The sequence below is a fragment of the Ranitomeya variabilis genome, chromosome 1 (assembly GCF_051348905.1).
Source record: "Ranitomeya variabilis isolate aRanVar5 chromosome 1, aRanVar5.hap1, whole genome shotgun sequence".
NCBI lineage: Eukaryota > Metazoa > Chordata > Amphibia > Anura > Dendrobatidae > Ranitomeya > Ranitomeya variabilis.
In genome coordinates, this window is record NC_135232.1 from 335,557,861 (window position 1) to 335,585,173 (window position 27,313).

A 27,313-nucleotide genomic window follows, 5' to 3' on the forward strand; every position below is an offset into this window, starting at 1 on the left:
CGTTTGTTAAACATTTTCAGTGTGGTTTTCTGTAAACTATTTTTTTGTTTTTTGGGCACTATTTGGACCCTTATGTCCATTAAGCAATGAACAAAACGCTAACATTTTTTTTTTAAGTGAAAATACTTAGAAGACACTCAAAAAGATATGTAGCTGTCTTCTGGGCATTTTGTAGCCTTGCCATTGACTTCTATGATAATGAATGGAGTGCCTTCCTAGCAGAAAATGTCAGCAGAATGGTCAGGTCACTTCTTTTAAAAGCTTGGCGTACTTGAAAGCCTGAAGCATCTAAACATATAAACAAATGGTTTTTTTTTCTAAATAAATTAATAGGCAGATTCTTTTGACCCTTATGACTACTTTTTGTAGACTTTTTAGGGTGAAGCCACTCAAAAAGTGTAATGTGAACATATCTTAGGGTGTTAGTATATGTACAGGTTTAATTACGTTGTTTGATACAACTGTTGAAGCCAAAACTAAGTGGGGATATTAAAGAGACAGAATGTAAAAGGGACAGATACAACCAACTTCTTATTTTTATTTTTTTTTTTTAATCCAGGAAAATTAAGACGATTAATATAAACTCAGGCTTCAGTCACACTACCATCATGGATTTTGTGACAGATTTGTTATATGACAAATCAAAACGATCATTGATGAACCCAATTAACTTTAACGGGGTCTTTCAGGGGTTCTGATAATTTTGCCAAACTGCATTATTGTCCAAATCAAATACTGGATTATCCATGAAAGCAGTGATGGATGATCTTTGAGCAGAACTGAGCCTAATATTAATTGAATACACTAAGTTCTTAGTCTGCTACGAAGACCTGCATGTGAAGCTGGGCACAGATATACATTAATTGTTGGCAAAAAAAACCTTAGGTGAATCAAGATGGATGGCTCTTCTAATAATAGGCCTGTTTGGCTAGAATTTTCATATTAATTGAATGCGGCCACCACTTGACTGCTAAACGACTGACAGCCACCATGGGCATTATATTTAATTTGTCAGGTCTTCAATTTGTGGCTTTTCTTTAAAGGCTAGAGAGCCAGACTGTCATTAATTTGATGTAAAACTTTGTATTACAATTCTCGTTATTCTGTATAGATCTTAAAAGATTAATAAAACCACATATCTAGTACACCACAGAGGATGAAAAAAAACACTGCAAATCTGCACACATAATCTAGATTTTGTGACAATTAATCTGTGGATTTTATCCATTTTCACTGAAAGGGGTAGAATCAGGCTTGGACTGACCCACCAGCGAACCGGTGAATTTCCCACTTGGCCCCTGAGTGAGTCAGTAGGAACAGCACACAACACGATGCAGTTGCCAGCCCAAGTAGGAATAACTGTACAGTTGCCGAAGGTCCCCACATCCTAAAATGGGCCCTCTTTCAGTGCCGTATATCTAGCACAAACAAACTGGGGATCTTTTACAGGACCATGAGGGATGGAGGCAGAGTACACCGGTGGTTGTGGGCAGCGCTGCAGCTAATTGATGCTGGCAATTTATCCTTTTCTTGTATCACCTGCTCTGTTGGTGCTACCTTAATAAACCCCTCTGGTCTCCCTTCTCAGCCCAGCTCCCTCGGTCTAGCTCGCTCCTCCTCCTCACACAGGAACCAACTTACTTGTATAACAAGCTTAGGCTACTTTCACACATCAAGTTTTCGCCGTCAGGCTCAAGTCGGCAAATTTTGAAAAAATTGGATCCGGCGAAAGATGCCGCCGGATCCAGGTTTTTCCCGTAGACTTGTATTAGCGTCGGATTGCGCCGGATGAACTTACATTTCTTCCAGTTTTCACCATATCCGGCAAAAATGTAGTTTCCGGTGTCTGGAAAAAACGTACACAGTAACGTTTTTTGTCTCCGGTGAAAAAGCCGGAAGCGTCGGATCGGTGCTTCCAGCTTTTTGCTAGAATGGGAGCCTATGGGAGCCGGAAAGGTGCCAGATCCGGAAAATGACGGATTCCGGCGCCAGATTCCGTTTTTCTAAACTGAGCATGCTCCAATTTTTTTTTATTCCAATTATCTGGATATGCTAGTCGGATCCGTCGAAAAAATGGATCCGTCGCATCAGTTTTTCACAATCACTTTGGACCCCTCTTCTTCTGCACTCAGCTATTCTGCAGAAAATGTATGTATGTGTGAGATGTATGTATTGTGTATTTATGCATAACATATATACAGTTACGTCCATATATATTTGGACGGAGACAACATTTTTCTAATTTTGGTTATAGACATTACGACAATGAATTTTAAACAAAACAATTCAGATACAGTTGAAGTTCAGACTTTCAGCTTTCATTTGAGGTTATCCACATTAAAATTGGATGAAGGGTTTAGGAGTTTCAGCTCCTTAACATGTGCCACCCTGTTTTTAAAGGGACCAAAAGTAATTGGACAATTGACTCCAAGGCTATTTCCTGGACAGGTGTGGGCAATCCCTTCATTATGTAATTCTCAAATAAGCAGATAAAAGGACTGGAGTTGATTTGAGGTGTGGTGCTTGCATTTGGAAGGTTTTGCTGTTAAGTAAACATGCGGTCAAAGGAGCTCTCCATGCAGGTGAAACAAGCCATCCTTAAGCTGTGAAAACAGAAAAAAACTATCTGAGAAATTGCTACATTATTAGGAGTGGCAAAATCTACAGTTTGGTCCATCGTGAGAAAGAAAGAAAGCACTGGTGAACTCATCAATGCAAAAAGACCTGGGCTGAACTTCAACTGCATCTGAATTGTTTTGTTTAAAATTCATTGTGGTAATGTCTATAACCAAAAGTAGAAAAATGTTGTCTTTGTCCAAATATATATGGACCTAACTGTATGCCTGTTATGTGCCGATATGTGTTGCTATGTGTATACTCTGTTTTATGCCTATAAATGTATGCATATATATATATATGTTCAGCTATGCTATTCCAAAATATATTTCTTTTGCCAAGAAAATTGAGGTATAAATAAGACATCTGACACAACTCATTAACAAATTCTGCTGTTCGCCGCCCATCACACGGCAGGTATAGTACACATAACATCATTGTCGGATTGGGATGCCAAGGGCCCACCAGTAACATTGACTTTGGGGGGGGGGCCCACTTTTCACCTGAATACAAATATTACACTACCCTCATTCATAAATTTACCTATATCTAATATATAAAGCTGATTGTGTGTATGTGTGTATGTCCGGGATTGGCATCTGAACCGTCGCAGCTACAGCCACAAAATTTGGCACAGTCACACGTCTGGACCCCGAGAGCGTCATAGGCTATGTTGTGAGGTGAAATTTTAACCCCGCGCTTTCCAATTCACCAACATTTTTGCCCCTATCTACATAATGGGGAAAAAGTGAAAGGAAAAGTGTTGGACGCGTCGCAGCTACAGGCACAAAATTTTGCACAGTCACACGTCTGGACCCCGAGAGCGTCAAAGCTATGTTGTGAGGTGAAATTTTAACCCCGCGCTTTCCAATTCACCAAACAATTTTGCCCCTATCTACATAATGGGGAAAAAATGAAAGGAAAAGTGTTGGAGGCAAATTAACAGCTGCCAGATGTGAACAAGGGGGACTTAAAGAATGAGAGCGATGGCGCCAAAGAGTATATACTGTACAGTTGCTAAGGTGGGGCCCCGACATGGGATAATCACCACACCACCACGGGGATATGAACACACACACAAAATGCGCCACACACTACCACGTGCTCGAACACATATACCACCCTCAGCGCACATTTCACCACACATACACCAACCTCGCCACATAAGTCGAAACACAAAAGTCGCCGCTCAAAACTCGCCACGCGCAAAACTCTCCACATGCAAAACTCGCCACACGTGCAAAACTCACCTCATGGAAAACTCGCCACACGCAAAACTTGCACACGCGGAAAAATTGCCACATGCACAAAAGTTGCAACACATGCAAAAGTTGCCTCACACAAAACTTGCACATACTCAAAAGGCACCACACATAAAACTCGCCACGCGCAAAACTCGCCATGCGCAAAACTTGCTGCACACAACTTGCTACACTAACCTGTCACATGCAACTCGACACACAAAAAAACACACACAAGTCTGGTATTATCCTTCAAAAATAAAAATCTGATTAATAAGCAGACAAACTACAAGAGCAACAAATGTACCATATAGGAATCCGGCAGCTGTCAGTCACATGACCAGTCTATTATGTGTATGTGTGAGCTAATATATACTGCCAGGGGGTGGGCTTACTGTTGGCTGGGGATTTATCAGGCTGCCAATTTAGCTTACAAATACTGAGGTAAAAATACTGACCAAATAACGTGTGAACGAGGTCTAATACAGGAGGAGATGACATACAGATATATACTATATACAGGAGGAGATGACACACAGGTATATACTATTTACAGGGGAGATGACACACAGGTATATACTATATACAGGAGGAGATGACACACAGATATATACTATATACAGGAGAGATGACACACAGGTATATACTATATAGAGGAGGAGATGACATACAGGTACATACTACATACAGGAGATGACATACAGGTATATACTATATACAGGAGGAGATGACACACAGGTATATACTATATACAGGAGCAGATTACCTACAGGTATATAGTATATACAGGAGGAGATGACATACAGGTATATGCTATGTATAGGAGGAGATGATATACAGGTATATACTATATACAGGAGGAGATGACACACAGATATATACTATATATAGGTGAGATGACACACAGGTATATACTATATACAGGAGGAGATTACATACAGGTATATACTATATATAGGAGGAGATGACATACAGGTATATACTATATACAGGGGAGATGACACACAGCAGGTATATACTATATACAGGGGAGATGACATACAGGTATATACTATATACAGGAGATGACATACAGGTGTATACTATATATAAGGGAGATGAAAATGAGAGGTGTGAGGTGAAAATGAAAAGGTGTGAGTGCAAAATGAGAGGAGTGAGGGAAAATAGTGGAGTGATCGGAAAATGACAGATGTGAGGTCGAAATGACAAGTGTTAGGGGGGAATGAGAGGAGTGAGGGGGAAAATAAGAGGAGTGAGGGGGAAAATGAGAGGTGTGAGGGAGAAAATGAGAGATGTGAGGGGGAAAATGAAAGATGTGATGGGGAAAATGAGAGGCGTGATGGGAAACTAAGAGAAGTGAGGTGCTATAACTAGCCACAGATATTTACTATGTCCAGGCAACGCCGGGCTCTTCAGCTAGTTTCTATATAATAATAAACTGTGTCGTTTGGTTAGTGAACGATGAGATGCTACTTTTTTTTCTGTACAGAGCAAATCAAGTGAATTATGCCAAGTACTGCCCATACAGTGGGGTTGGGAGCCCAGATCAGCACAGGGGCCCACCGGGGTATTCCCCTGTTACCCTATGGGCCAGTCCGAAGTTGCGTAACATTACTTAGCATGAGACCTTTGTGATAACTTCCTTGCATCAGACGGTTGCCTCAGTACAGTGTACAGCCGGATCTCTCTTAGCTTCATGTTAGCATGGGTCACCAAATTAGGCGGCCCGGCTGCGCCCCCTGCTGTCTGCGCTGGGGTACATGCCCCGGCTGTCCTCCCCTAGATACACCTCTGATTGGGTGGAAGAGATACTTGCTGTACAAACCCTTTTAAGGCCTCTTTGTGTATCAGCAAAACTATAATCTACTGATATACCCCCTAAAATAATTATTAATCAGTGCAAATAAAAATCGTTAGGTTTTAATTACTGATCTTGAATGATTGTGCCTTCTTAAAAGTTATCTGTAAATGCTGTCCATGTTCATGCACCATGTGAAAAGGATAGGGTATCATCTGTAATGTATAGCTGGCACCCACAAGTCAGGGACATGCATAGCTCATGTGCCCACATTATCTTTTTGATGTAACTGTAATAGTACGGTAGATTCTGGGGTGAACGTATCATTGGAGCATCCTGTGCAGCCCAGTAGGTAAGGGGGCCCGCTTCGTCCTCCATAGCAGGTGGAATTGTGCATTATGATGAGCTCTCAGGCTGCACAGGGCCCATATATAGTTCTTGCACGGGGCCCTCTTCTGTCTGTGGGTAGTTTGTGCCTACATACAGACAAAGTCATTCAGTGCTGGATAGAAACTCACACCTGTGTTCGAGCCCTCTGTTTTCTCTTCCATTTTTTAGAAACAGATAAATGGAATTAATTTCCAAAACGAGTAAAGTTGCTTAACTGATGCAAACGGCCCCATGGATTACTATAAGGGCCGTCTGAGTTCCATTAGGCTACGTTCACACTAGCGTTTTTGGCTGTACGTCGCAATGCATCGTTTAGGAGAAAAAACGCATCCTGCAAAGTTGTATACAGGATGCGTTTTTTCCCCATAGACTAACATTACCGATGCATTGCGACGTATTGCCACACGTCGCAACCGTCGTGCAACGGTTGCGTCGTGTTTTGGGGCACCGCCGCCACAAAAAAAGTTACATGTAACGTTTTTTTGTGCGTCGAGTCCGCCATTTTCGACCGCGCATGCGTGGCCGAAACTCCGCCCCCCTCCTCCCCGGACCTTGCAGTGGGGCAGCGGAAGCGTCGTAAGACTGCTTCCGCTGCCCACGTCGGGCATTTTTTTCACAGTATGCGTCACAGTATGGGTCGGTACAGTATGCGTCGGTACGTCGGGCCGACGCAGCGCGACGGCCCCGTACCGACGCTAGTGTGAAAGCAGCCTTAAGTGTCAGTTTTTAGAATGGAAAAAAATGTTCTCCATGCTGCTCTTTTTGATCTGACCTTAAAATGAACACATGATAGACCAGATCTGTTTTGAACAGTGTTCCTTTTTAGGAAAGACAAATAGAATTAGGCCACGTTCACACTAGCAGTATTTGGTCAGTATTTTACCTCAGAATTTGTAAGCCAAAACCAGGTGAGGAACAATTAGAGGAAAAGTATAGAAACACGTCACCACTACTGTATTTATCGCCCACTAGTGGTTTTGGCTTACAGAAACTGAAGTAAAATACTGACCAAATACTGAAACGATGCCTTAAACTGAATACTTGCTTGCATGTGTGAACACAGCTTTATAAGCTGTATATGTTGATCTCTACAACCTTTTTTGGGGAATGGGGGCAATTTCAATATATGTTGCAGGGCCCTAAGATTTCTATGTATGCCTACGTCACAATTCTGGGGTACAATATGGGCAATAACATTTGGTACTAATTTGGAAGGTATAGTCGTGATACTATTATTTTTGAAGTACTGTGTTTGTGAGCACTATATAACACAGCCAGTGCAGCAATGGGGGCAAGTGCAGGAACCACAGGCACACAACTGGAGGTATCAGCAATTTTTATATTTTGGAAAAATGTATGGCGGGTGATGTGGCAGTGTGTATAGCATGTGCTCTATGTGTATATGCTTTAGTGGAGCATGTGCTCATCCCTCTCGTGCGTTACTGGGTATATATCCAATGTATGAGTGGGATGTTTTCAGCATGGATCTTGGAAACTTCTGTTGTACCTGTAAAAAAAACAAAAAACAAACTGAACTTAACTGACCAGGTCCAACGCTATATGTCCGCTGCTGCTCCAGTCTCTAATATTTGCCCGTATCAGTGACATCACATTGCAACCCTGCAGCCAATCACTAATCTCAGCAGATGTAGATGGCACAAATTGCTCAGCTCAGTGATTGTCAGCAGCCCTGGTGACATTATGCCATCGGTTAACTCAAACATTATAGACTGGGGAAGAGGTGGAGGCACAGTGCTGGACCCGACCAGGATATGCTAAACTCAGAGTTTTGCAGTTTTGCCCGTCGTGTAAATGGAGCATGTGTGCTATGTGTTCTGCGTGTGACTGGGAACATGTCCAGTGTGATAATGGGATGTGTCTATCGCAATTTGTGTACAGCATGTTGGTGCTGAAGCTGCGTTTTTATTTATTAAAAACAATATTTTATTTTTTTTATTTGAAGGAATCCAGTTGGCATTGAAGAAGAACTCCAATGAAAATCGTTAACCTCTTAACATATTGCAGTCATCAGATTACATAGCACTGTGTACTTACAACTGCTCATCTTGTCTTTCTATCCAGCTAATTCTTCTCTTTTCCATTAGGCCCATGATATCACGTGATTAAAAACTGACTAGCTGAATCCTCCTAAGCTCTATGTAGAAACAGGAGGTCAGTTTTCCATTTATGAGTGATAAATCACTGCAAAAGTCCCTGGCAGAGGGGAGTAGGGAGCAGTTGGGTCAGGAGTAGAAGAGGGGAATGATTTTTGCAGGAACAAGAGACTTCCTGTTTCTACATAGAGCATAGAAAAGAGAAGAATTAGTTGGGTAGAAAGGCAAAGTGAGCAATTGTAAGTACACAGGGCCATAAAATATGAGGATGGTAATATATTAAGAGGATAAAAACTTTGATGAGTTCTTCTTTAAAGTGAGATACACACTTGGAGAGGTGTTCTCTGCTATCAGATGCACTGCCCCTTCACCCAGGTTAGCTTACACTAATTTCCTGCGTAGGAAGTTAGATATGTAGGGTGGCTGGTTGGAGAAATTCTGTCACTTCTTGGGCCTACTGAAATGGTGGGGGTTTGCGTTGACTGCTCTGACATCTTGGGAATAACTAACAGGGTAAGTGTGGGTTACTATTTTTTTTACTATAATTACTAGAGGGATACAGTTTTTTCAAGCAAATAGATGAAGCACTTTTTTTTTACTCCATGGACACGATGTGGTCTCACAAAAACCTAGCCAAGATTCCAGTGAAGTGTAAAGACTACGTTAATGAGGAAGGTGGTGTTTAAGGTTATATCTGCATTGAGTTGTGGGGAGGGCCCTCAGATTTAGTTTTACTGGAGGGCCTTAGGCACCCCATTCCAACACTTGACAGAATTTACAGTAATAGGCAGCAGAAACTAATATGCGGTGGAAGAGACAGCATTTCATATACTGCACATGGCTGCTTTCCTAGGCTGCTGGGAATTCCTTATGTGCAAATCCGCAACATTATTTTCCCATGTGGACAAGTGCCAAAGTTATGGACGTGGGGTGTCAACTACATAGACAACTGTCACCACTTCCTCTACCTGTATAAAAAGTCCAGAAAAGATACAAGGCAGGAGATCTTTGAAAAGTACAAGACAGGATGACCAAAATACTCAAGGGGAAACATAATGACAAATGATGAAAGATGATGAGGCAGCTGAGAGAAGTAATAGGTCTCACAAAAAAAAACAACAGTGGAAAATCACCAAGGACAAGCCAAGCGGGAGCGCGGAGGGATGAGGAGAAGCACATGGGATGAGAAGGACATATAGGGCCATTATATATATATGTATATATACAGTAGATATATATATATATATATATATATATATATATATATATATATATATATATAGGATCGCAGAGAGGAATGATTAGGTAACGACAGAAAATGAGAAGAGACAGTCCATGTAACAGTAGAGACACACAAGGAATAGGCAGCAAGCGAAGATAGAGACAGTACAAGGATATTCCGAGAGACAGCCGAAGAGGGAGGGTGAAGAAGGATGGAAAAATCAATACAATTACTTTCTAACGGTGTGTTAAGAGAGTGAGGTGTCGACATACTGTCTGTGAGGGAAAATATGAGCTCCCTATATATACTGGCAGGGTCTCGCAGCTCGCAGATCAGCCTCTTCACTGCTGGAATAGAGTCTTAGCACGTTCTTTATGAAGCGCGGCATATGTTCTCCGTCACGTATACAATGATGTACATTGTACATTGTACATTGATGTACAATGATGTATATGCACTGTGGCAGTATGGTTCAATCAGAAGATATGACATGTGTTATCAGTGGTGTCCAGCATGCTAATGTGTCTGTATGTTATCAAAGGAGCACATGGTCCATTAACATAGCATGTAAATGGGTAAAGATAAAAAAAATGACTTCACCCCCTACGGATAAGCCATTAACCCTCAAGTGGCCACAAGCATAAAATATGGTAAACATAACCCTTATGGTTGTTACCCTTGCTAATGAGCAGCTCCCTCCTGAGATGAAAAGAGAATTGATTAACACTTTCAGCTTTCATTCCTAGCAAAAACCTTTCTCAAGTTTTAGTGGTTTATTAACCCAGTCCTAACATGGAAAAATAATGGAAAATAAATCCTAACGACTCTTAATTACCACCGGGGGAGGGACGGGGCAAAAAACAAGATAATAAGAATCTTCTGTAAAGTGGGCTTCAGTGAATGCAACACATTAACTGCTCATCTACCTTTACTATAGGCACTTGCAAGCAATAATATTTTACATGGAAATATGTAGAGGAGAGTCTATGATATAAGATGGAGGCAAGCACAGGCAACAAGGGATGTTGGTAAAATGCAAAACAGAGCCAGGAGAATTAGTATATGGATGCTGTAGAGATATAAACAAGGACCCACAAAAAACGAGGGAGAGAGAACAGAAGCAAACGCCGGAGAAAGGGGAAGACAAAAGCAGAGTGACAAAATATGCCCAAGATGGTTGGGGGCGGAGAGAAATGCAGAAGACAGCAGAGAGACAAAGAGAACAGAGGAAAGATGAGAGAGGAATAAAGAAGCTGCAAACAGCTTTATGACGCACAAATATCATTACTGTGCGAGGAGCTGATAGATGGACCTGCTCAGTATGTAAGACTCCTCAGCCCTGCAACATATCTCCTAGACAATGCACTGTATACATTACACACCAGCATTGCAAACACGTATGCTAAGAATTCAAAGCAGGGAAAAGTCCAGATCCAGCAGAAAGCTTCATAAAGCTGGAGAATGGGATTTATATCAAATTCATTGTGTAGGACACATTCTGTCAGTTTACTCCAAAATGTTGAGATGTCGTGCTATGTGCACCCCAGTTGGCTAAATCTTGATCGGATGATCACAATTTATGGGTTTCTTAATGTTCAGGTGATGGAGCTTAAAAAACAATCTTGAAATTTTAAAAGTGAAATAACATATAACCTTAAAATATGTTGAGGGCAACCCTCTCTCAACACAACAGGCATCTACAAACAAGATACTGCTCTGAGCTCTGCATTTAAATAAGGAAATAATTTGATAGGCCGAAGAATGAACGTTGTTCCTATGCTAGTTGAAGCCTTGCTTTTCACTGTAAGAAAGTTATCTTATAAACTACCATTATAGAGACCACAAACCATGGAGGTCAGATTAGCATCTACAGTTGTATGAAAAAGTGTTTGCCCCCTTCGTTATTTCCTGTTCTTTTGCATGTTTGTTACATTTAAATATTTCAGATCACCAAACAAATTTAAATATTAGACAAAGATAACATAAGCAAACACAAAATGCAGTTTGTACATTTATTATTAAAGAGAAACAGAAATCCAAACCTACAGGGCCCTGTGTGAAAGTGATTGCCCCCTAAACCTAATAACTGGTTGGGCCGCCCTTAGCAGCAACAACTGCAATCAAGCGTTTGCGATAACTGGCAATGAGTCTTCTCCAATGCTCTGCGGGAATTTTGGCCCACTCATCTTTGCAGAATTGTTGTAATTCAGCCACAATGGAGAGTTTTCGAGCAGGAACCGCCTATCCAAGGTCATGCCACAGAATCACAATCGGATTAAGGTCAGGACTTTGACTAGGTCACTCCAAAGTTTTAATTTAGCTTTTCTTAAGCCAATTAGAGATGGACTTGCTGGCGTGTTTTGGATCATTGTCCTACCGCAGCTTGAGGTCACAAACAGATTGCCGGACATTCTCCTTCAGGATTTTTTGGTAAACAGCAGAATTCATGGCTCCATTTACCACAGCAAGTCTTCCAGGTTCTGAAGCAGCAAAACAGCCCCAGACCATCACACTACCACCACCATATTTTACTGTTGGTATGATGTTCCTTTTCTGAAATGCTGTGTTACTTCTGCACCAGATGAAATGGGACATCTACCTTCCAAAAAGTTCAATTTTTCTCTCATCAGTCCACAGATTATTTCCAAAAAGTCTTGGGGATCATCAAGATGTTTTCTGGCAAAACTGAGACGGGCCTTTATGTTCTTATTGCTCAGCAGCGGTTTTCGTCTTTGAACTCTGCTATGCAGGCAAGTCAGTTTCTCATGGTGGAGTCATGAACACTTACCTTAAGTGAGGCAAGCGAGGCCTGTAGTTCTTTGGATGTTGTTGTGGGGTCTATTGTGATCTCCTGGATGAGTCGTCGCTGCGCTCTTGGGATAATTTTGGTTTGCCAGCCACTCCTGGGAAGGTTCATCACTGTTCAATATTTTTGCCATATAGCTCTCACTATGGTTTGCTGGAGTCCCAAAACTTTAGAAATGACTTTATACCCTTTTCCAGATGGATAGATTTCAATTACTTTGTTTCTCATTTGTTCCATAATTTCTTATTATGATGTCTAGGTTTTGATGATCTTTCAGTTACTTCACTTTATTAGGCAGGTCCTATTTAAGTGATAAATTCTTGATTGAGAACAGTTTTGGCAGTAATCAGGCCTGGGTGTGGCTAGGGAATTTAAATTCAGCTTACCAAAGATGTGATAAACTAAGTTAATTTATGTTTTAAAAAGGGGCGGGGGCAATCATATTTTCACACAGGGCTCTTTAGGTTTGGATTTATTTTTCCCTTAATATTAATGACCTTCATTTGAAACATTTAAGTGTGACAAACATGCAAATGAATAGGAAATCAGGAAGGGGGCAAAAACGTTTCCACACAGCTGTATATACTAGTGGCTTTGAACTTTTTCTGTATGCTGCTAAATTCCCAAGGAGGTATAAATATATTGTTTAAGGATATAGGATGAAACTAACAAATATAATTCTAGTGTGTGTATAAACAGGACAATAACCCCTTGGCTCCCTGGCTCCTTAGAATCCCAATCAGAGGGTATGAAGACGTCAGAGAATTGATCAATAAGTCTTTTATATGCACCTACATTACATCGTATATCGTATATATTTGGAAAGGATTAGGGGATACACATTTTTGTGGGAGTGTTTTCTTAAGAGGGGGATAACCACATAAGTTGATACCAAGTGGCATAACGCATTACAAGACTGCTCTGTAGTCAGTAATTTTTCTTCCTGTATAGTAGCATGTGTTACACCACAACGGGTAAAGGAAACCTGGCCTTCAGTCTTTCTACTCCTAAAACTTCTTCCATCCTTATCTGTAAACCGCTCTCTGCATTCTAACCATCAAAGATTCTAATTTCTCTAATGGGGGCAGAAACTCCTTCCTGTATTTCTTTGTAGAGCAAAGGCCCTCAGTGTTTGATGAATAAATCCAATAGAATAACATAGGAAGTAGATGTTCACCCAAAACCTCTTTGAGGAATAACTTCTGGTTTATTTGAAGCCCTTTGTATTTCATATTTCTACTCTCCTACACCACCTCCTTACTTTTCCGTATTTCTGCTCTTAGCTTTGTAGATCTCTCAGTATATTTACACTCGATTGCGAGGAGAGAAAATAAAAAACCAGGTTTGATATGTAAAGCTTCTCTATTCTTTATAATATAGGTTTTTTTTAGGTTTTGATAGGTTTGGGCATATTGAACATATAAAACCCCTTTATAAATTATGTAGACTATGTACTCCTCAACATTGACATTGCAGACCTAAGAAGGAAAAGTCATGAAATTATGGAAATCACAGAATCGATAGACATGTAAATGATATGCAAATGATGAAAAAACGGAAACAACATTTTGCAAACATCTTAATTCACTCAAAATCGAGTATGGGCGCCACGCACAGAAATACCTGCACTTACATGCCTATGTTAGTGAGATGGTTGGATGAGGAATGTTCTGCCACGCTGAATGCAGTTGAGGAGCAAATCATCAAGATCCGCTTCTGGAAGCTCCTTGTGCCATTGTCAGCCAATGGCGTTCCAGATGTGCTTGATGAGAGACAAGTCCAGAAACACTGCAGGCCAATGGTAGCACATTTAGGTTACAAAAGCTGTTCACAGTAGCATGAAGAATATGAGGCACTTGTTGAAAGGGCTGTACCACTGGTTCCATAATTGATTCATTCTGCACGACATTGGGCTATGAGCCAGATGTCTACCTACAGGTGTTTCATTGACCTAACGCCACTGCTCTCAAAGCCTATCATGATGCAGAGAAGAACCGCAATGGAAATTTGAATGGAGTTCCATCTTCTATAGCAATGAGTCTTGGTTTCATCTTGGATGTAATTATTATCGGAGATTGGTTTGGAGACCACTTGGGCAATGGCATGAAGAGGCCTTAAAGAATGAAAATCATACCAATTTTACTCCCAGGATCTTGGTATGTAGTTCCATAATGTATGGTAGCTGGACCTCTCTTGTGTTTTTTCCAGGTACACAAACAACTTGGCATTACATTGATTTGGTCGTGGAACCAATGGTACGGCCATTTCTCCAAAGTGTCTAAGATGCTGTTCTTCAATACGATATTACCAGGCTCATGCTACTGTGGGCACCCAACGTGGCCTAAATGTGCTACCATTGACTGCAGCATCTCCAGACTTGTTTTCCATCGAGGACATCTGGGACATCATTAGTCTGCAATTGAAATGGAGGCTGCAAGCAGCAGATATTGCTGATTGGCGTGCCCAAGTGCATTCAGCATGGAAGAACATTCCTCAGACTTCCATTAATACCCTCACTGATAGCAGTCAAGGCGTATAAGTGCATGCACGGTATTTTACTCAATAATGAACAAATTGAGATGTAAATGATGGGAAAAATGTAAACATTTTTAAATGATTAATATTACTGATCCTGTGATTTTCTTAATTCCACAACATTTATTTTCATGCTGTTGCAGTTTAAATGTTGGAGGATAGTAAAATAAAGTGTAATAAATCTGTTTGCCTGATCGTATGGTGCTGTGGAATAATGATGCTATCAGCAGTATCCATTAGTGATTTGTGGGGACCTACACCTTGATCTTTTTCCATCTCTACACACATGACCATTATATAAAAAGTTTCTCAAGCAGTTTAAGAGTGACAGACAAAGCTACTGTAACAAAGGATGAACTGTGCTGTTCTTTGCGTGTATTGTCTACATTGTATGTAGAAATTTGATCCATTACAAATGCAAAATATGAAAATGGAAATGACTGTATAATTTATTTCCAAAAGGATTAGAAACCATTTAAAACCTTCTCTTGCCCGCTACATCACAAATACATAAAAAACTCCTTTTCAACATTTTTTTCTACCTGTCAACAACATTACAATATATATAATTATAGTGTAAAATTTAACTAAGCAGCTTTTCATATTTCTATGGATGCATTTAACTTTATTCACAGCCCATTCTTTATGTCCTTGTTCCTGATCCCTCACTTGACCCACCTTCCCGGAGTTCTCTTCTACCCGCTCCACTGTTATAATTTAGTACCTTGCCTACACTTTGGCGTGATTGTTAAATGGCTACAATCAATTTGGAAGCAGTCATTGTTTAACTGCACTAAAGTTGACCATAAATTTTGTGCTATTTTGCTTGGGCCAATAATATAGTGAGCTGTAGCTATCTTCGAAAGACCCAAGACTTTACAACATTGCAATTATTTAACTCTTCCTTGTTAATTATAAAATGGGACAGAACTAACCTTAAGGACAGGTGCAGACAAGCGTGTTTTCGGTCTGATTGCAATCCAACAAAACATTGGATCGCACTCAGACCAATGTTATTTTATGGGACCGTGCATGTCAGATTTTTCCTTGGACCGAGCCAGTCCGAGGAAAAAATCACTGCAGGCCCAACTTTAATTCAGATCGCACTCTGCCAGTCAATGAGTTCATGGAAAACATTGGACTGCACTCGGATGACATCTGAGTGCTGTCTGATTTCCACAAACTGACAAACTGGAGACGGTGGAGAAATTTTATTCTGTATATTCGCACTATGCTGACACTCTGATCAGAGTGTAATTACCAAAATCAACCAGATTTTCCTGGATGAGAAATATACGGTAGTCTACACCGATTGTGCTATTGGTTCTTTGAAGGTTAAAAATTTGGTGAAGTCTATTTAGAACAGTAGGACATAATAAAATATAATACAGTTATGGCTGAAAATGTTGGCACCCTTGAATTTGTTAAAGAAAATGGAAGTACTTCTCCAAGAAAATTATTGCAATTACACATTTTGCTATGCACATTTTTTTCCTTTGTGTGTATTGGAACAACACAGAAAAACAAGGAAAAAAAAGGCAAATAGGAAATAATTTCACACAAACCCCCAAAATGGCCAGAACAAAATTGTTTGCACCTTCAACTTAATATCTGGTTGCACACCCTTTGGAATAAAGAACTGCAATTCATTGCTTCCTATAACCATCAACAAGCTGTACAATGAGATTTAGATCCGGACTAATTTCTGGCCACTTCAGAACTCTCCAGTGCTTTTACATCCATTTCTGGCTGCATCTTGAAGTATGTTTGGGGTCATTGTCCTGCTGAACCCCATGACCTAGGATGCAAACCCAATTTTCGGTCAATAGGCACTACATTTCAACCCAAACTGCTTTGGTAACCTTCAGCCTTCAGAGGCGGTGAAACAACCCCAAAACATTTTTGAACCTCCACCATGTTTGACTGTACGTACTGTTTTTTTTTCTTTGTAGGCCTCATTCCGTTTTCGGTAAACAGTACAATGATGTGCTTTACCAAACAGCTCTATCTTGGTCTCATCTGTCCACTAGACTCTTTCCCAGAAGAATTTTTCTTACTCGCGTGCATTTTGGCAAACTGAAGACTAGCTTTTTATGTCTCTGTGTCAGCAGTGAGGTCCTTCTGCATCTCCTTCCATAGCATTTAATTTCATTCAAATGTTGACGGACAGTTCACACTGACATTGATGCACCCTGAGCCTACAGGACAGCTTGAATTTCTTTGGAACTTGATTGGGGCTGCTTATCCACCATACGAGCTATCCTGCTTTGCAACCTTCCATCAATTTTTATCTGCCATCCACATCTAGAGAGATTAGCTACAGTGCCATCGGTTGTAAACCTCTTGATTATGTTGTGCACCGTGGGGTAAAGGAACATCAAGATCTCTGCAGATGGACTTGTAACCTTGAGATTGTTGGTATTTTTCAAGAATTTCGGTTCTCAAGTCCTCAGACAGTTCTCTTCACTTCTGTCTGTTCTCCATGCTTAGTGTAGCACACACAGACACACAATGTAAAGAGTCAACTTCTCCCCTTTTTATCTGGCTTCCGATGTGATTTTCATATTGCCCACAAATATTACTTGCCACCGGTGAGTTTGGACGAGCATCACATGTTTGAAACAAAGTTGTTTAATCACAATTTTGGAAAGGAGCCAACAATCTTGTCAGGTCCATTTTTGGGGTTTTGCCTTTTCATCTTTGTTTACTTGTATTATACCAATACACACAAGGAAATAAACATGTTTATAACAAAACATGTGTAATTGCAATAATTTCTTGGGAGAAATACTTCATTTTCTGAAACAATTTCAAGGGTGCCACAACTTTCAGTCATGAATGTGTATACATTTATTTAAGGGATAACAAAGGAACGGCACAACACAAAGTTCCAAGAAAAGATTCTCTGGAATTGTCATCACCTACCAAATGTTTATGTTGACTTTCATAAAAATATATATATATATATATATATATATATATATATATATATATATATATATATATATATATAAATAAAAAAATAACAATAGAAATACCATTAGAATATCATAATATGAATCAAGGCCAATAGTACAAAATGTATAAAGGAAAAAAAAAAAAATAATAATAAAATATATATACCGTATATATATTTATAAACATACACCATTATAGTATACTGCCATTAATATGGTACTGACAGAAATGGACATGTCTTTGCAGTGCTGAATAGGCTCCTTTGATTTAAATGCCATTTTCCTTTAGATATCTGAAATGTAGCCTTATGGATCATAAAAGAAAAAAATGGATGGTGGCAACTGATCAAAGTGAAGTACATGCAAACTACATGGTGGTGCTGAATAAAATTGTGTATATCATGCTTTTTGTAAATCGGAGCAATTATTCAGAAATGTCAGCACACAATGCAAGCTAACATTTGCATTCAATTACAGGCCCCAATAAGTTTAGATTACCAATTACATGTGATACATAACTGGCACCATCTGGAATGTATCGATGCCACAACATTTACTTTTCATAGGTGGATAACGCCACAGAAACCCTGCAAATGGTGTGAATGCAGTGGATGCATCCAAATCACACAAGGGTCCAGGAAGCTCGTATATAGGGATCTGTCAGGCAGTGGTCTCACAGCCGAAATATGAAAATCACCAATGGTCACCAGCTCTTTAGATCGGTCCTAATTGAAAATAAATGTCACTGCACTTTATATGCTGATATTTCCTAACATCTTCTTAGCTACTGACAGTTTCTTAATCAAGGAGCTCATGTTGCTCAGTCCCATATCTGACAAGATTTAGGGCAGTAGAGTTCCTCTGGATTAAGGAGCGCAGAATGAGACAAGTAGTCTACTGGTCCAGGTCATTGTAATAAAAAGCCAAAGAAGGACCCTAGTGAAAACTGGAGTTCATGAAAGCATCATCACACCCCCTAAAGAATCAATATGAAATGCAAATGTGTTGGATTTTGATAACACCTCTGCATTTTGTGGGTGATCCTTGCAAGGGTCAAATGTTAGCGTTAAAGGGATTGCTGAGCATTCAGAAAAATGGTTTTCACACTTAAAGAGCACCTGTCATCAGATCAAAAGTGCCCAGTATTTCATCTAACTTTATTCCTGCTACTCCACTAAGTATTCCATTTTTTTCCCCTTCAAATCCACAATATGGTCCTAGAGATATGGGCCTTTTTATTTAGTGCTAATTTTATGGTCTTCATGAAGTGGGTGTGGCTCACAGGGTAATAACACAGAACAACCTAAAGACACGCCCCCAAGGATCCCCATGAGCACCGCCCCCTTGGAAAGACCACAAAAAGTAGCACTGAATTAAAAGGCCCATATCTTGAGACCTGTAAGACGGATTTAAGAAAACAAAAAGCAGAATACTAAGGTGAGCAGTGGGATTAAAATAAGAAAAAAATGCTCACTTCTGACCTGGTGACAGTAACTATGCATGTATTTTACTGTATCCACACCCATCCCTTGTAGATTGTGAACCCTCGCAGGCAGGGTCCTCTCTCCTACTGTACCAGTCCTGACTTGTATTGTTTAAGATTATTGTACTTGTTTTTATTATGTATACCCCTCCTCACATGTAAAGCGCCATGGAATAAATGGCGCTATAATAATAAATAATAATAATAATAATTATAAATATAAATAAATAAATATATATATATATATATATATATATATATATATATATACAGTTCAGTGGTACAAGCTGGATGACCATTTACATGTTGCATGTCATTTAGTGATAACGCATAGGGGGAGAACATTTTTCAAGCATGAACGACTATATTTGCCAATCGTTTTGCGCTGCTCATTTTTCGCGTTTACTCTGAGCAATTATCATTATGAACCCTCATGATCTCCCAGATCTTAACGATAATTGCTATGTGTAAATGAGCCTCTACATACAGCACACACTGGAGCCATAGGAAGGCATTACAGCGAGGAGAGATGAATGAATGGCATCATGTCTGATGCAAGTGTACATATCTTTTTTAGATAGAGGATATTAGTGGAGTGGGGTGGAGATGAGAAGTTTTTCAGTTGGAAAGATCTGTCAGTTCACTGGCAATGTACTTGGTGTATCCCTCTTGACATGACTAATAGAAACATGCAGCTTGTTCTGATCATCCACACAGAAGTTGGTATATAAGGGTCGATGCTACTAACTAGCTGGCTGCAAGTCCATATTTTTTATGTGTCAGTCTGACTCTCCAGAAAAGTATCCTTACGACACCTATTGAACCCCAATGTAAGAATAAGTGAATTTTTGTTTGCTATTTTTGGTACCAGTGTGATCCGGCAAAACATCGGATCACACTCGGACCAATGTTAGTCTACAAGGCTGTGCTTATGACCAATTTTTTCCTTGGACAGTATGCAAAACAATTGTAGCATGCCCCAGTTTGATCTGATATTTGGGTCACACGCAGCCATGCAAGTCAATGAGTGTGTGGGAAACATTGGACTGCACTCGGATGACATCTGAGTGCAGTCCGATTTCTGCACACTGACAGACTGGAGAAGATGGAGAAATCTTGTTCTCTGTCTTCTCCTCATCCCAGAGAATTGGATCGTGCTATGCTGACACTTTGGCCAGAGTTTGATCAGGGTGTCATTTGCATAATCGGTTCGATTCTCTCAGATGAGAGAATACACGGTCGTCTGCATCTTTCCTGATACTGTAAAATTCTGAGGACACCAAGGCGATAGAAGGAGTGCTACTTATTACTCCATTGCAGCTGATTCTCCATGCAGCTTGTGGTGACATTCTTCCATATTGGAAGTTTGTGTGGTCTATGACAATAGTAAGCTAAGAAGTCACCAAGCTCCATAATACATCCCTTTCTTTAGTAATGTTTATCTATGGAGAGTGCATAACACGCTGTAATGCACCTATTAAGAATGGGGTAGCTGAAGAACAATGGAATGAAATACAAGAAACACCTATACTATCTCTGAGTCCCAAATTTTCCTTATCCACAGGGTATATAAGACACCTAATATATTGTTTAAAATTGGGGCTCGGACTGAAGACTCATGTCCGAGATGCGGTATGAAAGGGGCCAATCTGATGCATATGCTATGGGAATTTGTTGATATAGGCCACTACTGGGTGGGAGCGACCTCTCTGATTAAATGAATATTCGGCATACACATACAACTTGATCCTAGGGTGTGCATACTGGCCCTTCAGGGGGTGTGTGTAGATATAAGATCCCCTGTGACTACTGCCATTCTGAGAATACTGTTTATAGCCAGGAAATTGTTAACGTTGCACTGGTTAGACCGTAATCCCCCAACACTGGAGGAATTGAAAGCTAAAATTAATAATACCATATGCCTGGAGAGAGGTACTTACATTAAAAGCAACTCAATAAGAAAGTTTATAAATATATGGGACCGATGACTGGTCACCCCTGGGGTGGTATCTGTGGACCGACTCAGAATATCTATACTAGACCGGTTGGCTATTTCGGCATTATTAATATTGTATGTTGAGGACATATAGATACCAATTATTTTCTGTTCGTAAGTATGTTGTTAGTGAACATACAACCAATACTAGTTTTGGTATAATCCCTGTATTTAATAACGTGTCACCAGTCTTTGGGAAAATCTTCATTTGGACAAAATTGATAACTTTGCTTGGCATGGAATATCAGCGAGATCCCAAAATACACGTTAACGGGGTGCTGTGAAAGGTAGAGACAGCACATGTGCCCACGTTTGCAGAGGGGATTAAGTGCCCTCACTGATGGTCCCTCCATGTTTCTTCACTACCATTTTTTCTGCATGGGACCGTGCCGGCGCTGAATCCTTTATGTCAGCATGATGACCATCCATGGTTTAAGTCTACCTGTCTTAATGTAGACTGAGTGATTGCAATCTGACCCTATCCTTCCTCAGATTGTCTGTGTCCATAAACGAGTCTCCTTTACGCATAACTCTACACTGATCTTCAGAACAGCAAAGCCACTTGACTAATAAGGCACAGACTCCATAGAGAATCTGGAGGCCAAGACAACACCTTGAACTCTTGAAGGGGTTTACTTTTTTTTCAGATGAGTAGCACCTGTAAAAGTAACATCCTACATGAACGCCTGAACCCAAGGCTACCTTACTTCCACACTGCATCATGGCTTCAAGTCATCCCTTCTCTCGGGAGATGACGCTTGCCCCAGTTGGCCACAGGATGTATAAGAAAGCATGATTTTCCTAAATCATCTTCTTATGCTTTATGGCTCATGTATCTTGTTAACATGACCATTGTAGCCGCGTTCTGAAGTGGGCAGTGGACACTCACTCTGACCAGACTGTCAGTACACATGGCCATATGCAACAAGCTGTAATGCACTTTCTCTTCTGGCATGTTTCTAGTAGCCATAATTTAGTTATTCAGCAATTTGTGCTTCAGTAGGTCTTTAGTGGGGTCAGATGAGATGAGCAAGCCATACACACACCATTGAGCCTCATGACTCTGTCATTAGTTGACCTGTTGAATCTATTGCACCACTTGCAATAGGCACTGCATCGCAGGAACTCATCACAAGACCTACTCTGACCCCGTCGTCTAAGAATCACAATTTAGCCCTAGTAAGGGGGCAGCTCACAGGGGAGGCCAGCCTTTTAGTCTGAGAAGTAGTCTAGCCATTACGGTATGGCTTAAATGCTTAGATCCTAACACTTCACATCAACATCATGGACTAAGTGTTAACTTGTTTCCTAATATATCCCACCCCTTGACTGGTACCATTGCGCCAAACTGATCAATGTTATTCACTTCACCTTTCAATAGTTACAAATGTTATGGCTGATCGTCGTATTTTTATGGGTGCACAGTTCTCTGTATTTGTGGAGTTGTATGCAATATTGATTGCAAATGGGGCAAAGCAGGCAGCAAGTGTGCATGTCCTTACTGTGCTTGCATGAGTTTCCCAATGGGGACTGTGACTGGTGACAGTGAATGTAATGTGTTGCTCAATATGTTAGTATTAACGAACGAAACAAATAAATTGTCAAAATCTGAAAAGTTATACATTTGAAATTAGCGGGAGCCTAACATATTTTAACCACATTAACATTAAAGGAATTAGTTATACAGCCATTTAAAATTGATAGCAAATCCTTAGGATTGCCTGTCAAAACTAGGTGGGAGTCTGGTTCCCGGCTGATTGGATCTCATACATTTACATCTAATCTCAGGCTGGATCGTACTAGCGTATGCCATCTTTTATAGTGGTTATCCCATTTAGGAACATTCCTGGGACATAGCCCCACTTGGCCGACAGTCATCATTACCTGGTAAGAGCAAACCTGAGCTAAGTGTTGTGTAATTAATGTCGTTATCAGCATCATGTACCTTTACCACCAACAGCATTACACTTTTGTGCATTCACACTGGGCAATCATTATGGCTGTATGGAAATAAGTGAATTATCATGATCACTGCCCATTGTAACCTGGCCTTCCGGCATGACTTAAGGTACCGTCACACTCAGCAACTTTGCAACGAGAACGACAACAATCCGTGACGTTGCAGCGTCCTGGATAGCGATCTCGTTGTGTTTGACACGCAGCAGCGATCTGGATCCCGCTGTGCCATCACTGGTCGGAACTAGAAGTCCAGAACTTTATTTTGTCGTCAGGTCGGCGTGTATCGTCATGTTTGACATCAAAAGCAACGACGCCAACAATGTTTGACATAGAGCTAACAACCAGCGAGAACGAGAAGTGAGTCGCCGTTACGTCACTCGATCGCTCCCTGCATCGTTCTGGAGTTGCTGTGTTTGACGTCTCTACAGCGACCTAAACAGCGACGCTCCAGCGATCTAGTTTAGGTCGGCTCGTTGTCTATATCGCCGCAGCGTCGCTGAGTGTGACGGTACCTTTAGCCCCAGATATGAGATCTTAGGCCGGTTTCACACGTCAGTGGCTCCGGTACGTGAGGTGACAGTTTCCTCACGTACCGGAGACACTGACACACGTAGACCCATAAAAATCAATGCATCTGTTCAGATGTCATTGATTTTTTGCGGACCGTGTCTCCGTGTGCCAAACACGGAGACATGTCAGTGTTCGTGGGAGCGCACGTATTACACGGACCCAATAGAGTCAATGGGTCCGTGTAAAACACGGACCTCACACGGACGTTCTCCGTCTGGGGTCCGTGTGCGTGCAGGAGACAGCGCTACAGTAAGCGCTGTCCCCCCCACATGGTGCTGAAGCCACGATTCATATGTTCCCTGCAGCAGCGTTTGCTGCAGAAAAAATATGAATAATAGTGTTTAAAATAAAGATCTATGTGTCCCCCGCCCTCCCACCCCCTGTGCGCCCCCCCGCTGTCCTGAAAATACTCACCCGCTCCCACGTTGGCTGTCACTCCTTCCTCTCTGCCCCGCGCCTCCTACTGTATGCGGTCACGTGGGGACGCTCATTTACAATCATGAATAGTCGGCTCCGCCCCTATGGGAGGTGGAGCCACATATTCATGACTGTAAATGATCGGCCCCACGTGACCGCATACACTAGAAGCCGCGGCCAGACCAGGAAGCAGCGAGGGAGGCGGGTAAGTATTTTCAGAACAGCGGGGGGGGCGCACAGGGGGTGGGAGGGCGGCGGGCACATAGATCTTTATTTTAAACACTGTTATTCATATTTTCTCTGCAGCAAACGCTGCTGCAGGGAACATATGAATCGCGGCTTCAGCACGATGCAGGGTACCACACGCGTGGGTACCACACGCTCCGTGTGGTACCCACTCGCCATACGGGCAGCACACGTGTGCCGCACGTATGGCCTACGTGAGTTCCCAGGCACACGGACACGGATAACTCCGGTACCGATTTATTCCGGTACCGGAATTATCTGGACGTGTGGGACAGCCCTAACGTAGCTTCCAGAATAATGCCCTATAACTAGTCCAACCAAAACAACTCTAAAACATCTTGTTGAAAAGGCAGATTGTAAAAACTTCAGGTTGTAACCAACAACTGGCCAAACGGATCCGATGTGACTGATTAACGCTTTGACAAATTGTTTCTCCGTTATCAGTTATTTCCATAGAAGAACATGAGTATATAAAAATAGCTGAGCTCAGCCATCTTGAGTCTAATTTATGGCTTGTCTGAGGGCAAATTAAACATGTGTATGGCCAGCTAACGTGTGTATATATGTATATATATAGTTTATTGGTGCACAACATCATGGTCAGAAGAATAGAAGGAACCAGGCGAAGAGGAAGATCTGCAACCCGATGGCTTGATACTATCAAAATAACGGCTCAGGAGACCCCGGTAGACCTATCTAGGCTTGCACAAGATCAATTATCCTACAGATCGTTAATCCATCAAGTCGCCATGGCCCTAGATCGAGCCGAAGGCCTTTAAGTAATAATAATAATGCTGAGCAGATACTGTGAGCCGGGGCCTAGCCATAGCACAAATCTGTACAGATACGAGTCTCCCACCGCAGACTACACTAATGATTGTTTGCATATCTTAAATCTAACTATTCGGTTATTAACTATGCATATCGCAATCTATACATTATAATTGTATAGCCGTGCATTATAACATTACATGTATCCATTTAGCTAATGACCTTGCACTACTCCATATCTTTTATGGAAGTCTATGATGCATCTTTCTACATCTCGGAACCGTTCCTGTTAGTCATTATCTCAATGAAAATGCCAGTATTTCTCAATATCACATTTCTAGATGTCCATATAAATGCCTTGGCGCTGTTCATGGCCTGCTTCTCTGTCCCAGACCATGCAAATGTGAACCTCCCGTAATATATCATATTATATGGAGACGGGGTCTTTACATTATGTATTTTTACCTTGGTTTATCATCCCCTGGGAATACATTTATATATATACGCCATATTTAATACAGCCGTTGTCTTTAGGTAAAGCTGAATTACCCTTCCTCTATCGGCCTCTTTCTGTATAGCTGAACCCATATGAAATCACAGATTTGTGGCTGAGCATCCAGTATCCCTTACTCGGCAGAGATATGGGCCTGTATTGCAGCGTCTGACTTTGTGATTACCCGATCCTTCCGCGGTATTTCTATTTCTTTACATCTGAATCTCCTTCCATGTTTTTTTTGGTCTGTGTGCAATAGAGCCTTTCCATCATTAAACCAGGTTTGACGTATGTTTGTGTATATCTTAATATATACAGGGTCAGGGCATGATTATTATACCTGCGGTCAGTTGTCAAGCGGACAACTAAGCGTCCCTCGTTATGCTTGCATTTCTGCATAGATTTTGATCACCCCTTTTTATGGCACTGGATATAGATGACCCTCCTGGCCTTTGTGTATGTGAAAGCTCCATCTATCTCTAAGTGCATAAATATATATGAGCCTTCCAGTGTATAGCTGGCGTGCTATCATTATCCCTGTGTGCGTCTGATTATTTGTACCTTATTCAGCATCTCCCTGCCTTAGTCTACATCTGATCCCTCCCACAGATTCTGTGTACATCCACAATACCACTGGTTCTATATGCACATAAATCTTATTCTGGTACAACCCACCCCCCATACCCTTCCACCATAAGCAGTGATGGCTGGATCAGCTTGTATATGAGCATCGCCTGTGTAATAATACTATATAGCCTAGGCTATACATCATATACTGAAAATGTATAATCATACATATACACATGGCTACATTTTAGTTCAACCCTTCCCATAGTAAAGGCGCTCATTATCCCAGTAATGTGATGAGGCCATCAGTCAATCACCAGCATACAACGACTGTGATGTCACAGGACAGGTGTGAAGGACTGTCAGGCCGCCGCTGGTCTCGTTCAGAGAGTCTATCCCTCTTTGCTCCCCCCCGGCCCTGTCCTGGGTTTACCTACAAATATCTGACCACGTCCATGAAACTAGAGCTGCGATAAGCCATCGTAGCATGCATATATGTGTTTCATTGTGTGTATAGCCCATATAATATGTGTACATGAGCAGGATATGCCATAACAACCCCCAATAATGTATGATATTGCATATATATATATGTGTGTGTGTGTTTATGTATGTGTATGCTGTTTAGATGTGATCTGCACATGTATATAGACATTATCAAGCATTATTGGGGGTTGTTGTGCATGCATATAGATGAAATAATACAAATGATAGCACATACCAATATGTAGCGGAAACACTGAATCGTATGGGCGTAAGTAAATCAAATAGCGTTTGATGAGTATAGAAATGTAATTTCCGAAGAGGAAGGATTTCTGTTGAATATTTTAATGCTACGGTGAGATTGTAAATAAAAGTCTGAGGTATTATAGGATTGTACGTATACGGCGTACATATAACACACGCGTACATGTAAATGCGTATGTACACACGTGTGTACGTATACAGATGTGTACATACATAGCGCTACATATACACATATGTAATTGCAGATAGAGCTGCTGCCTGTAACTGTAAATGGGTGGAATTATATATATGTCAATTTCTATACATCCATCTACTCCCCTCAATCAATTGCCTTCTGACCCACAAGCCACAAAATGAGAGAAAGAGGGAGAGAGATGGAGGGAGA

General features: G+C 41.0%; 1 protein-coding gene across 1 annotated transcript in view; it reads right to left on the reverse strand.

The window, feature by feature from the left end:
- Positions 1–27,313, reverse strand: part of ZFHX2 (zinc finger homeobox 2) — a 123,691-nt gene that overhangs the window by 96,037 nt on the left and 341 nt on the right. The gene's annotated exons all lie outside the window — the stretch shown is intronic.